The 12,947-nt window shown below is 42.2% G+C and overlaps 2 pseudogenes; one reads left to right on the top strand and one right to left on the bottom strand.

The window, feature by feature from the left end:
• Window positions 1-8,831: 8,831 nt before the first annotated feature.
• LOC148732680 (uncharacterized) lies at window positions 8,832-10,244 on the top strand (annotated as a pseudogene).
• A 314-nt stretch (window positions 10,245-10,558) lies between these two features.
• Window positions 10,559-11,348, bottom strand: LOC111324992 (uncharacterized; annotated as a pseudogene).
• Between the last annotated feature and the right edge of the window lie 1,599 nt (window positions 11,349-12,947).

Below are 12,947 nucleotides of genomic sequence, written 5' to 3'. Positions count from 1 at the left end.
CTTTTTTCCTCGACTTTTTTCCCTACTTTTTTCTCGACTTTTTGCTCGACTTTTTGCTCGACTTTTTTTCTCGACTTTTTCCCCCGACTTTTTTCTCGACTTTTTTCCCAACTTTTTTCCTGACTTTTTTCCTGACTTTTTGTGGAAGGCTGCTGACCCCAATCTAGTTACTGCTGTGGAGTTAGTGAACATTGAACATTAATACCGTTGTTTGAACGAGATATTTTCTCTTGAGTGGGACACGAAAATGGCCAGCGCTTTTGCCGTGCTTCTAATTCTGACATTTGTTTTACAAGCGTCCACATGTGATGGTGTTCGACTTCCAAACTACATTCCTACATTGCAAGAACACCCCGCTGGACGTGATGATCTAATCGAAAGCTATTTTCATCTTGGGCTGGAGTATACAGAGATTTTGTTTCTTGTAGTCAGTCATGACATCAACTTAAGCCTTAGACAATTAAAAAGGATTTTAAAAGCCAAAGGACTCGGACGAAGAAGAAACGCCAGTGATTTAAGGGAGGTTGTTCAAGCTGTGGAAGAAAAACTTAGAGGAAGCGGTAGTAACGTAGGATACGGGCAAATGACTCAACGATTAGTCAATGACCCGTGCATTGTTGTTGCCAAAGAAACCGTTCGGGAGTTGTTAAAGATCCTTGATCCTGAAGGGGTTGAGTTAAGAGCAAGGTACAGGCTAAAAAGGAAGCAACACATAACCAAGGGGCCCAACCATCTGTGGCACATTGATGGCTATCATAAATTGAAACCGTCTGATTTTTGTATCCATGGAGCCATCGATGGCTTTAGTAGGCGAATTTTATGGCTTGATGTTGGATACACCAACGATGATCCTCCCGTTATTTCTTAGTACTTTGTTAACTGTGTGCGGCAACTTGGAGGAACTGCAAGGGTTATCAGAGCTGATTGCGGAACTGAGAATGGATATGTCGCAGCGGTACAAAGGTTTATTAGACGAGATGGTGAAGATGATTGGACGGGGGATGACAGTTTCATATATCGAAAATCAGTTTCTATCCAACGAAACGAAGCCTGGTGGAGTATACTGGGGAAGGACTGCACCAAATGGTGGATAGATTTTTTCAAAGATACGAGGAGCTGCGGCCTTCGCCATGACAATGACAGTATTGAGGTAGAATGTCTCAAGTACTGTTTCATGCCCATATTGCGTGATGAACTTCATCGGGCAGCAAGACTGTGGAATCTCCATCGAATTCGGCCTTCAACAAACATGGAATCTCCATCTGGCAGGCCTGATGTGCTGTTCTTTCTACCGGAAGTGTCGGGTACAAGGAACTGTATGGTGGATGTCGACTTGGACGAATTGGAACTTGTAGAGGGGAGATGCTGCTATCGACCTTCGCAAAGTGGTTGCTCAGATGAATTTACACAGTTGGCAGAAATCATAATGAGGGAAAAAAGTTTACAATTTCCTCGCACACCTGAAGAGGCAACAACTTTGTAGGTCGCCTTACTTGAGGAAATAGACAAAATCTAAAAGGCCTGGGGCATGCGTAACACAGTACATCAGTTTTAACTTCACGCACTTTTGTTCTCCGTTTGAGAAAACTAGTGAAGTTTTTGTCGCAGCTCATCACTTTTCTGGGGTGAATACCTCCCCCCACCTCCCCACCGCCCTTCCTGAAAGAAAAAAAAAACTCGTCGATTAAAACAATTAATTTTTTGTTGAAATAATTTAATACAATCCATGTGCGACATTTGTTAGCATGCAGCAGTCAGGAAATTGATTACATATACTGTTACCGTCGTTTTGACTGCTACGCGACTTCCGAAAATCAAAATGCTGTGAAAATAGACTTCCGACGATTTCCGTCAATCTAACTCTACCCACACCTGGTGACGAATTTGGTGCGAAGTTTTACTTTTCAAACGTTAACGGTTAGGTTATGTGTCACTTTTGGCCAATGAAATTCGTAAGTGTGTGTGAGTGGAGCTTGATGGACGGAAATCGTCGGAAGTCTATTCTCAAGGTTTTTGATTTTCGGGGAGCAGTGAAAACGACGGTAACTCATTTGAACTGTAATAACAACATGACTAATTGTCCAGTCTTCTCTTCCCTTGAAAACTTTTTTCTCACAAAACAATGAATTATCCGCAATTAGTTTTTACTAACAAATTTCTAAGAAAATTGAAACGCAACAAATAAAATCAATGTACCTCAATTGTTAACATGTAATAGTCAAGAAATTGATTGTATATACTCATTTGAACTGTAACAAAAACATGAAACTAAGTGTGCACTGTTCTCTTTCCTTGCACACTACTTTTTTTCTCTAACAAAACAATGGGGGTGCGCAAGGTAACAGTTTACTACTTTAACAGCAATCTTTTTTTAACAAAGAAAATTGAGCCTGTTTTAAAAAAATAAGGGAAACGCTATACACCGAATGCAAATAGGGCGTCCAATTTGAATTGCCACTGTTCTGGACTCACTAGCCTCGTCTTCACGTGGAAAAACAAAAGGATTATTACATGAGCGAGAGGCTAGTGAGTCCAGAACAATGGCAACTCAAGTTGGACGCCATATTTGCATTCGGTGTTTTAAATTATGTCAAATGACCGTGCCTGGCTTTCCTTCATGATGTTCGTAAACTCTTCAGCAAGAGCGGCCAGGAAAGATTCGTAAGACGTAGGAAGCTCCAGAATGGGAAGACAAGTACGAGCCACAGGGCGTCTCTGGAGCCCTTCCAACGAAGAGAAGCAAATTCTTATCGAGTCACAGGTGATCACATCACTCCCTGTGCAAAAGCGTAGAAACAGATAGCGCCTACCCTTTCAAGACTTAACAAATTTCTTCAAATAGTCGAGACTCTGACGTTCAGCAAGGGTTGATGGCTCTCCTTGGAACAGTTTAATTATCTTCTTCGCTGTTGGTCGTTTACTTTCGTACAACTGATAACAACAACAACAACAACAACAACAACAACAACAACAATTTATTTCACGTCGGTAACGTAGGGGGTGGCTACCCAATCCCCCGAGCCTATAGCTAATGGCTCATGTTAAAAACGCTCGACAAATAAAATAAAAATGTGTATATAAATATATGTCCAAGTTAAATATATAATAAAACGGAAAAGTATCACCTAGCCCCCTACCCCTAATCCCAATCCTGAACCTCCCCTGAAACCCCACCAGCCCTAATCACCTAACATTAGAGCCCTAACCCCAAACCTAATTACCAATTTTATAACCCTACCCCTACAGTTGTATACTAATACACTTATTACACTTACAGCCAAGCGTAGTTATGCGAGATAGGCCAGACTTAAATTCTGATAGAGTGGTTGCCGATTAACTGAAGATGGTAACTGGTTCCAAGAATGAGATATAATATATGAGAAACAGCTATGAATATGGCTAGAGGTACTTACAGGCTGGGAAACATTAAGAGCAGAGGAGCGCAAATTGTAATGACCGACTCTAAGTGTAAAAAAATTAGAAACATACAAAGCTCCTTGTAGCTTGTATGCCTTAAAAAACATGATTAAAGACGCAGTAAAACGTCTTTGGGTTAAGGTGTTCATACTAGCAAGCCCGAAACAGTCTTTGTACTCAGTAGATCTACTTAAATTAAGTACAGTTCTTAACGCGTAAAAATTACATTTTACCAGCTTATTTTTCAGGGAAGTAGAGATTCCCAACAAAAGAGGGGAACAGTATTCCAACTGAGGTAACACATATGTTTTGTACAAAGAGATCATAACAGAGAAAGGTAAAAGACGCTTTATTCTGCGGAGAGAGGCGATTTTTGCCTAAGCCTTTTTTAGCATAAGTATTACGTGATCTTTGAAGGAGAGTTTATTTATCAGCGTAACGCCCAGGATCTTTAGAATCGGCTTTATGTCTGTAGTGTCTAAAAATGAAGAAGTATGCCACAAAAGGCAGCCACGAAGGCGAACAACAACAGTACACACAGTACACGTTTCTTTAATAATCTTCCCGCGCTCACACTTTCCCGGATGTATACTTTTACATAAACAACCGCTGTCCTAGTATACTACATTCCCTCTCTTTCTTCGCTTAGATGGTTGACCTCGAAAGACAGAAACATTACAAACTTCCACTTTGTTTAGACACCGTAAAAGTTCAATTCGATTCCAAATGTTCAAGACAAAAATCACGCTAAACATAAACATAGCCTTGGCCGTTCAGCTTATAAAACAACGTTTCAATGTCACTCATGTAATAACAACGAACAGTAATATGAAAATGCCAATGTCACTAGTTTTAGTACAGAACGTAGTCACTCAGAGCCTTTGGACGGCTCGTAATTCTGCCGGATCTTCTCACATGCTGCTCAGCTGTAGGTACAGTAGAAGGTACATCTTCTGGTGGTGATTCAGCCATTGGTACTTGATCCTCTGCCACAGGTGGCGTCTCAAATGACTTAGGTTCAGTCCGTGGTTTAGCGTCCTGTTGTGGCGTTTCCTGTTCTTCTAGATCTGGCATATTAAAGGACTTAATATGCTGAAGGCTGCGTTTGTACTGGACACCTTGAGGCGATCGCAACACCACCTGGTCCCCATAACGAGATATCACCTGATATGGTTCCTTCTCATAGCAAGGTGACAGCTTATTTTCTTTCTTCTTCTCAAGCAGAACACTGTCTCCTTCTTTCACATTTCGATCTCTGGCATGGAACTTCTTGTCCACATAGTCCTTGTTAAACTGCTTTCTCTGATTGTCCCGATCACGAACGGCTTGGTCGCTCACTTCTACCTCCTCCTCTTCAACATTGACTAGCTCAGGCATTTTAGTTGTCAGCTTTCTCCTAAACAATAACTCGGCGGGACTCTTTCCTGTGGTTGAATGTGGCGTGGACCTGTATGCCAAAAGGAACTTGTTTAGCTCCTCTCTCCAGTTCTTTCCTTCTGCATGGGCTGCTCTCATGGATTTCAGAAGCGACCTGTTTTGCCTCTCTACCTCACCATTAGCTCTTGGCCATAGAGGTGTTGTGTAATGGTGATCAATCCCCATTTCATTCAGGTAATCTTCTACTTCTTTAGATACAAGATTTGAGCCATTGTCGGTACGCAGACCTTTAGGCAACCCATGTCTTGCAAATTGGGCATTCAAGCAATGAATGATGGTTTTGCTGGAAGTTGTTCGGATAACATCAACCTCTATCCACCGGCTGTAATAATCAACGAGAACTAACAAATGTTCCCCAGAAGGTAACGGACCCATTAGATCCACAGCTACTTCTTCCCATGGTTGGTTGGGTAACGGTGTTGACTTCAATGGTGGGGGTGGAACGTTCTTTGTAACCATCTGGCACCCGTAACACTCTGCACATCTTTTCTCGGCATCACGATCCATAGCAGGCCCCCAGACTTTTGTTCTGAGTCTCTCCTTTGTCTTTGTGACTCCTTGGTGCCCCTCGTGTGCCAAACTAACGACTCTCTTGCGAAGTGCTTGGGGTATAACAATTCTTGTCCCCCGGAGAATTACATGGCCAATAAAAGTCAACTCATTGCGCACTGGCAAATACTGCTTTGGGGCATTGTCCCATTTCCCTTCGATGAGACAATTCCTGAGTGCTTGCAACTCAGAGTCTTGTGCTGAGACTTGTTCAATCTCTTTGATTCTCAATGCAGCAGGGACAGCATGTAGAGCTATCGCGCGTACATATCCATCATCTTCCGCGGAATTGTCTGAAGCAGGTATCTTCGTCAGTCGGGAAAGGGCATCTGCGATGTTTTTTCTTGAAGGCACATAGCAAACTTGATAGTTGTACGGTTGTAAACGCAGAACCCAGCGCTCTATTCTGGCTGAAGGTTTAGACTTCCTTGAATAGATGACTTTAAGTGCTTCATGGTCTGTCACCAGATCAAACTGTGGAAGCCCGTACAAGTAGAGGTGGAAGCGTTCACAAGCCCAGACTAAGGCTAGTGCTTCCTTTTCTGTCTGACTATAACGACGCTCCACTTGACTCAAACTGCGACTAGCATAACAGATGGCACGGCTTTCCCCATTCTTTTCTTGCACCAGCACGGCGCCAAGTCCAACAGGACTTGCATCAGCAATAACACGGGTGGGTGTGTCCTTATCGAAGTAAGCTAGGACTGGTGCACTTGCAACTTGACTCTTCAATCTCTGAAACGATTGCTCCTGCTCCTTACCCCAAACGAACGGTTCCCCTTTTCTTGCAAGTTTTCTGAGGGGATCAGCAGTGGTAGCAAAATCGGGTATAAACCTGGCACTGAATCCAACGAGCCCCAAGAAGCTACGGACTTCTGAGGGTGTCTGAGGCTGACTTGCCTCTGCAACTGCTCTGACTTTTTCCTCCGTTGGGCCGATGCCATGCTTACTCAGCAAAAGACCCATGAATACCACTTTAGTCATTCGGAAAGTGCATTTTTCAGCATTCAAAGTCAGCTGCTTCTCACTAAGACGTTGCAACACACTGTGTAAGTTCTTATCATGTTCTTCAGTGTCTCGACCATGAACGATAAGATCATCTGCTATGTTTGACACCCCTTGTAGACCTGCCATTGACTGGGTGATGATATGCTGGTACTTCTCTGGTGCGGCATTTACACCGAAACTCAAACGTTTGTAGCGGAATATACCATCATGGGTGGTAAAAGCAGTGATATCCCTTGAATCAGGATCCAGCTCAATTTGGTGAAAACCCCACCTTAAAACTAACTTCGAGAAAACACCACTCCCATTAAGACTTTCAAGGACTTCATCTATGGTTGGTATGGGCAATCTTTCCCGAATAATGGCCTCGTTGGCTCTCCGCATGTCGACACACAACCTTATGTCTCCGGACGGTTTAGGAGCAACAACGACTGGGCTTACCCACACCGTCGGCCCCTCGACTTTCTCAATTATGTCCTTTTCAAGGAGTTCGTTAACCTTGGCAGTTACTTTGTCCTTTACAGAAAAAGGTGCTCGTCGCATTTTTTGAACGACTGGAGTTACACTGGGGTCAATGTGTAGCTTCAACTGATAATCTTTAAGCTTTCCAATTCCCTGGAATACACTGGGGTATTTTGCTTTGAGTCCTCCCACGAAGGTACCATCAACAGTGTTACAGTCTCCTGTCCCAAGAGTTCCCGAGAAATCCACACGAAGGATTCCAAGATCTGTGGCGGACGAATATCCCAGCAAACAACGCCCGGATTCAACAACAATGAAATCTGCCACAACCTTTGCTTTGGGTACGGAAACTTCTCTCTGAAACTGGCCCTCAATTTTAAGTTCTCGACCCCTATAAGCATACAATCTCTTCAGACAAGGTTTTATTCAATCTTGAGCCCCTGATACTTAAGTTCCTGCAGTGTATCTTTACTAATGAGGTTACATGCAGAACCTGAATCAATCAACACATCTCTGCTGATTCCGCCAATCTTCACTGAGATAACGGGTTCAGAGGAATTTGACATAGCACATGTCTGTTCTTCTATAGTAAAAGCAAAACTGTCATCCTCACCTTACTCGTTACAATGACCCTCAACATGATTTGCCTGTCTCCCCTTACCATGACGCTGCTGTCTGCCTCCCCGTTGTTGGGTGTTACCTTGTTTTCCAGGCTTCGAGTTCCTTCCCCCTTTGCAACAGCTTGCATAATGACCATATTTACCACACTTGCTGCACTTGCGACCTCGGGCTGGACAATTTGTACTTTGAGCAAAATGACCTTCTTTACCACAGTTGAAACAAACGCTTTTACCTTTGTCTCCACGCCCAGGACGTTCTTCAACTGCATGAGTACATGCTCCAGGTTCTTGGCTTGGCATGACCATTTGACTTGCCTGCTCGTGTGAGGCTTCCCACTTTCGAACTTTATCCATTGCTGCTTGCAGAGTAATATTAACGACTTCCAATAGCTTCTTCTTTAGCTCAACATTAGGCAACTTTTCAATCAATTGATCCCGTAAATTTTCTTCCAAAGTTGGACCAAAATTACAATGACGAACTTGTTTACGTAAACGAACCATGAACTTATCGGCGGTCTCTCCCTTTGTCGGCGTAAGTTGACGAAAGACATGACGCTCGTACGGTACATTGTCCTCGGCTCGAAAATGAGCATCCAACTTTCGCAGACACACCACATACTCATTATCCTCGTTAGCATTCAGTGGTCCAGGATCTGGAATATCTTCGTAAATATCTTGTACTTCCATACCTGCTAAATGAAGTAACTGAGCTGTTTTCCGAGAAGGATTCGTAATTCCCTTGCCATCGATGTAATACTGATACGATCGTTTCCACTGTCGCCATCGTTCCGCGACCTGAGAGGAAGACCCTGTTAAATCTAGAGGCGGAAGCGCCCTTTCTACTGAATTCGACATCCTCGTCGCCAATTTGTAGTGTCTAAAAATGAAGAAGTATGCCACAAAAGGCAGCCACGAAGGCGAACAACAACAGTACACACAGTACACGTTTCTTTAATAATCTTCCCGCGCTCACACTTTCCCGGATGTATACTTTTACATAAACAACCGCTGTCCTAGTATACTACAATGTCAATAGCTTGCAGCGGGTCCATAAAGAATTCAAAATTGTAGGAGCTGTTACCAAGTACTATTGCTTGGGTTTTGGTGCTATTGATTCCTAGGTAGTCACCTTAAGCAACAGACGTTTTCGTTGACTACGGCGACGTGACGACCGATAAGAGACCGGGAATAGAACGGCTTCAAGTTGCAGTCGCGACTGCGAGTTGCCATCCTTAAGCAAAGCGCGTGAAAAACGCGACGCCGCGCCCAGCGAGCTTCCCAAATTTAGCGATGAGTTCAAAATTCACAATAAAGCTTTCGATTTCTTCGTATTGTTCGCTCATGTCGAGCTTAATGCAAACCCAAGATTTACTTTTGGTTTCCTTTATCAAAAGAGTCACAAAGGCAAATGAATTTGCTAGTCTTTACGACGTAAATCAGCCAAAAAATCCACCATTTCCGTATGTCAACTATGAGGAATTCTCCTTGGAGAATCTCAGCGACGAAGAATGCATAGCAGAATTTCGTGTCGAGAGGAGTGATTTGCCCATTTTTGCAGACACTGTTGGCACTCCACCTATTTTCCGTTGCTCACAGAGGTCCGTGTGCGATGGAATGGAAGGCCTGTGTATGCTGCTTAAACGGCTTGCGTATCCTTGTCGTTATAGTGACATGATACCAAGATTTGGCCGACCTGTTTCAGAAATAAGCATAATGACCAACGTTGTTTCAGACTGGATTTACACCGAACATGGCCACCACCTTACTGATTTTAATCAGCCCTTCCTCTCCCGTGCCTCTCTGTGAACATATGCAGATGCGACCATCGAAAGGGTGCACCGTTGAATAACTGCTGGGGTTTTATTGATGGCACTGTTTGCCCTATTTGCCGCCCTCTTCAAAATCAACGAATCGTCTACAATGGCCAAAAACGTGTACATTCCTTGAAATTCCAATCTATTGCGACTCCAAATGATCTCATTGCCAACTTGTATGGCCCAGTAGGTGAGTGGAAATATACATGCATTCAAAACGTACGGCAATTACCAAACTAAATGTAATTTCATTTCCGGGGTTATAACAGTTTTAACCTGAAGTAAACACTCTTCTGTTTTTTGTGTCGGCGTTAGCTGTATTTTTGCTTAGTTTATGATATGTGCTCTTGCTATTTGTGAAACGATAAACGAAATGATAAAATTACAGATGAGTACCACAGAAACGTTGGTATAGGATGGAGTTATTTTGATACATTTTTGAAGAAGTTAGAGGAGGGAAGAGCGGGTCTACAAAAAAAGAAGGGCTTGACATAAACATACTGTTCTTGTTATGTGATATTCTTCTTTTTTGTCGTTAAAGAGGGTAGGAGGCATGACAGCGGGATGCTTGCCGATTCCGGGGTGTACAACGAGCTAGCTAGGAACTCTTTCGACCCGGCTGGGCATCCTTTGTGCCTGTATGGAGACCCAGCATACCCACTGAGAGTCTATCTCCAGGCTCCCTTCAGAAATGTGGTTCTTACTCAACAGAAGGAGGATTTTAATAGTTCAATGAGTGCCGTTCATCCTTCAGTAGAGTGGCTTTTTACCGACATAATCAACGATTTTAAGAAAAACTTAAAGATAGGTTTGAGCTCAGGGGCAAAAATGTACACAGTTTCTGCTTTGCTAAGGAATACAATAACATGCTTGTATGGAAACATCACATCCACGTTTTTTTTATCTCGACCCTCCAAATATTTATGATTATTTCTCTTAAACTATCTGTTTATAACACACAGTGTCAGTGAGGAATATTCTTGAATGATATCTTGTGAAATAAACAATGAAGAAACGTTTTTGCCGATAGTCATGCGATCCCATCTTAATTCGCTTAAGTACGTATACAAGCTCCCTGAATGTAAACACAAGGAAATGAGGGAAGAAGTACATGTACCAAATGTTTCAAGGCCTCGATAAATATTCTTTAAATTATTAACAACACAACAAAGTTCTAGATTAGTTACTAGATGATGCAAACATTGTTCATTAAATTACTTATTAAAACAATGTTTAACACAATAACCTTGCACTCTATTTGTGTTCTGACATTTTTTGAAATAAGGTGGCCATTAGCTGCGCTTGCTGCTTCTGAGATTCCATAAACATGGTCTGCATCTGTTGCAGATGTTGCTGCATCTGCTGTTGTTGTAATTGTTATTGATTCTGTTGCTGTAGTTGTTACTGCAACATGGAAATTATCTGTTGCTGTTGCTTCTGTTGCTCAGTTAAAAGCGACTACTCATTTTTCTTAGCTTCAAGTTCTTCTCTTTTAAACTGAAACTCCATCTCACTATGCTCCTTTAAAAACTGGACGGTGTCGCTGCCACCTCTCCGCTTTTCACACCGCTTCTCTTCTGGCGACTCATCTGGTTCCGCTTTCCTCTTCTTAGAAGCACCAAAAGTTTCCATGGACATTTTCCGCATCTCTTCTACTGTGTCTTTGTCCTTTTCAAGTTTTTTTTTCCTTGTTTTGGTAATCAGTCTGGAACTCTAGTTCAGTCGCTTCCCATTTTTCTATAATTTCTTCAAGGGCTAAATCAAGCTCCGAATCTTCGAGAGATATCCCAGTTCCGTTTTCAAATTCGCGCCGTCGCTTTTTTGCTTTTTTCTCGATGATTCCGTAACGATCCCCAACAGCTCTCTGAGATACTGTGAATCCTGGAGGTGTGTTCAGATTTTGCGCTATTTGGCTCCATGCCGAACCACGCTTTTTAGAACCAGCCTTTAATTTAAAGGGTTCGCATGATAAGATTTCTCTAACCAACGTGACATCTTTTTGTTCTGTCCACTCCATCTACGAGTAAAACATAAACCATCTTTGAAAAATATCCCGACCAAATTAAGCCTTGTACTATTAAAGCTTTTCTAATAATAGACACATCCCTTTTATTATTGCGAAAAATTACAAATTATCAAGCTTATAAGAGTCGTTCTGCTTTGGCGCATCAGAGCAGAAATTGTTTTAAATGTTATATGAGTTAATGTTAAAGCGATCAATTGCAATCTTTTTATCATGATTTCCACACTGAATACAAAATTAATTTGAGTTGATTAGAAAAGCTTCTATGTTAAATGGAAGGCCAAGAAGAAGGAACTACAAAAATGACTTAAATGTTATTTCAAGCTATAACAATCTACCGGTTATACATTGAGAAAATCGGAAAAGACAACTAAGTATTCCATGACTGAAGCAACCTCTTCGCTGGAAGCTAGTTTGGTATACGAAAACGGTTTTAAAAAAATTATTTGGATATATCAACAAAGTTGAAATGGTAAATTGGCCACCGTAATGATTACAAAAGCTGACGTTTCGAGCGTTAGCCCTTCGTCGGAGCGCTCCGACGAAGGGCTAACGCTCGAAACGTCAGCTTTTGTAATCATTACGGTGGCCAATTTACCATTTCAACTTTGTTGATATATCCAAATTATTTCGTTACTCCCACCGACGCAGCCCCAAACAGTTTCTTTCGAAACTATCAGCCTTTATTTAAAAAAATTAGCCTAATAATACTTGTAGAACATTATTTCAATCATAAAATCAGTCATTATGTAATTTTACCTAATTTTCAAATTGAATTAGTTCGAAGCTAAGCTAAAAGTGATCAAAATAAAAGAGTAAGTACTCACGTTCTCGTCGCAACGTGAAACCCCACATTCTCGCGTTCTCGCGTTCTCGACTTCGGGACAACGGAAAGTCACAACGTGTTATACATGCGCAGTGAGGACTACTCTGTTGCTTAAAGGCTGGTTTTCATTAGCGACGGAGTCGGAGTCATTGTCGGAGTCGTAAGAGCGCTTATGACCTAGTGAAAATCGAAAAACGGAGTCGTAAGCGGAGTCATAAGCTCGACGGAATCGGAGTCGGAAGAATCAGAACGTTTCCATTTTCTTCCGATTCCGCTTATGACTCCGTCACTTACGATCTAGTGAAAACGGCATTGTCGGAAGCGGAAGCGGAAGAATAAACCAATCACAATGCTCAATTCCAGGCCCGCGAAAGTACAAATTTTGGCGCCAAAGACAACATGGCGGACGAAGAGCAACTTTGGCTCCTATTAATCATTATTTTTCGCAGGCAGAGACAATACAGGAATAATATTGTTCGAAAAAGAGAGATTTCGGTTTCGTGATATCTACCGACGTCGAGCAGCTTAGGAAGAGTATGCTAACCTCGTCAGCGAACTACGACTTGGTGATCGTGAATTGTACTTTCGGTAGGTTTCGAGTATTTTAACTTTTAATTTCGTAATTTTGTAGTCAAGCTCACACGCTTAAATTTGTTACGGCTATATGTGCATTTTGGAAAGATGGAATCGAGCATTGTGATTGGTTTATTCTTCCGCTTCCGCTTCCGACAATGCAGTTTTCACTAGGTCGTAAGCGAAGGAGTCATAGGCAGAATCGGTGTTCTGCTTCCGAC

This window comes from Stylophora pistillata, chromosome 4 (genome assembly GCF_964205215.1).
Source record: "Stylophora pistillata chromosome 4, jaStyPist1.2, whole genome shotgun sequence".
NCBI lineage: Eukaryota > Metazoa > Cnidaria > Anthozoa > Scleractinia > Pocilloporidae > Stylophora > Stylophora pistillata.
Note: the sequence above shows the minus strand (reverse complement) of the source record. Positions and strands in the feature narration are given on the sequence as shown.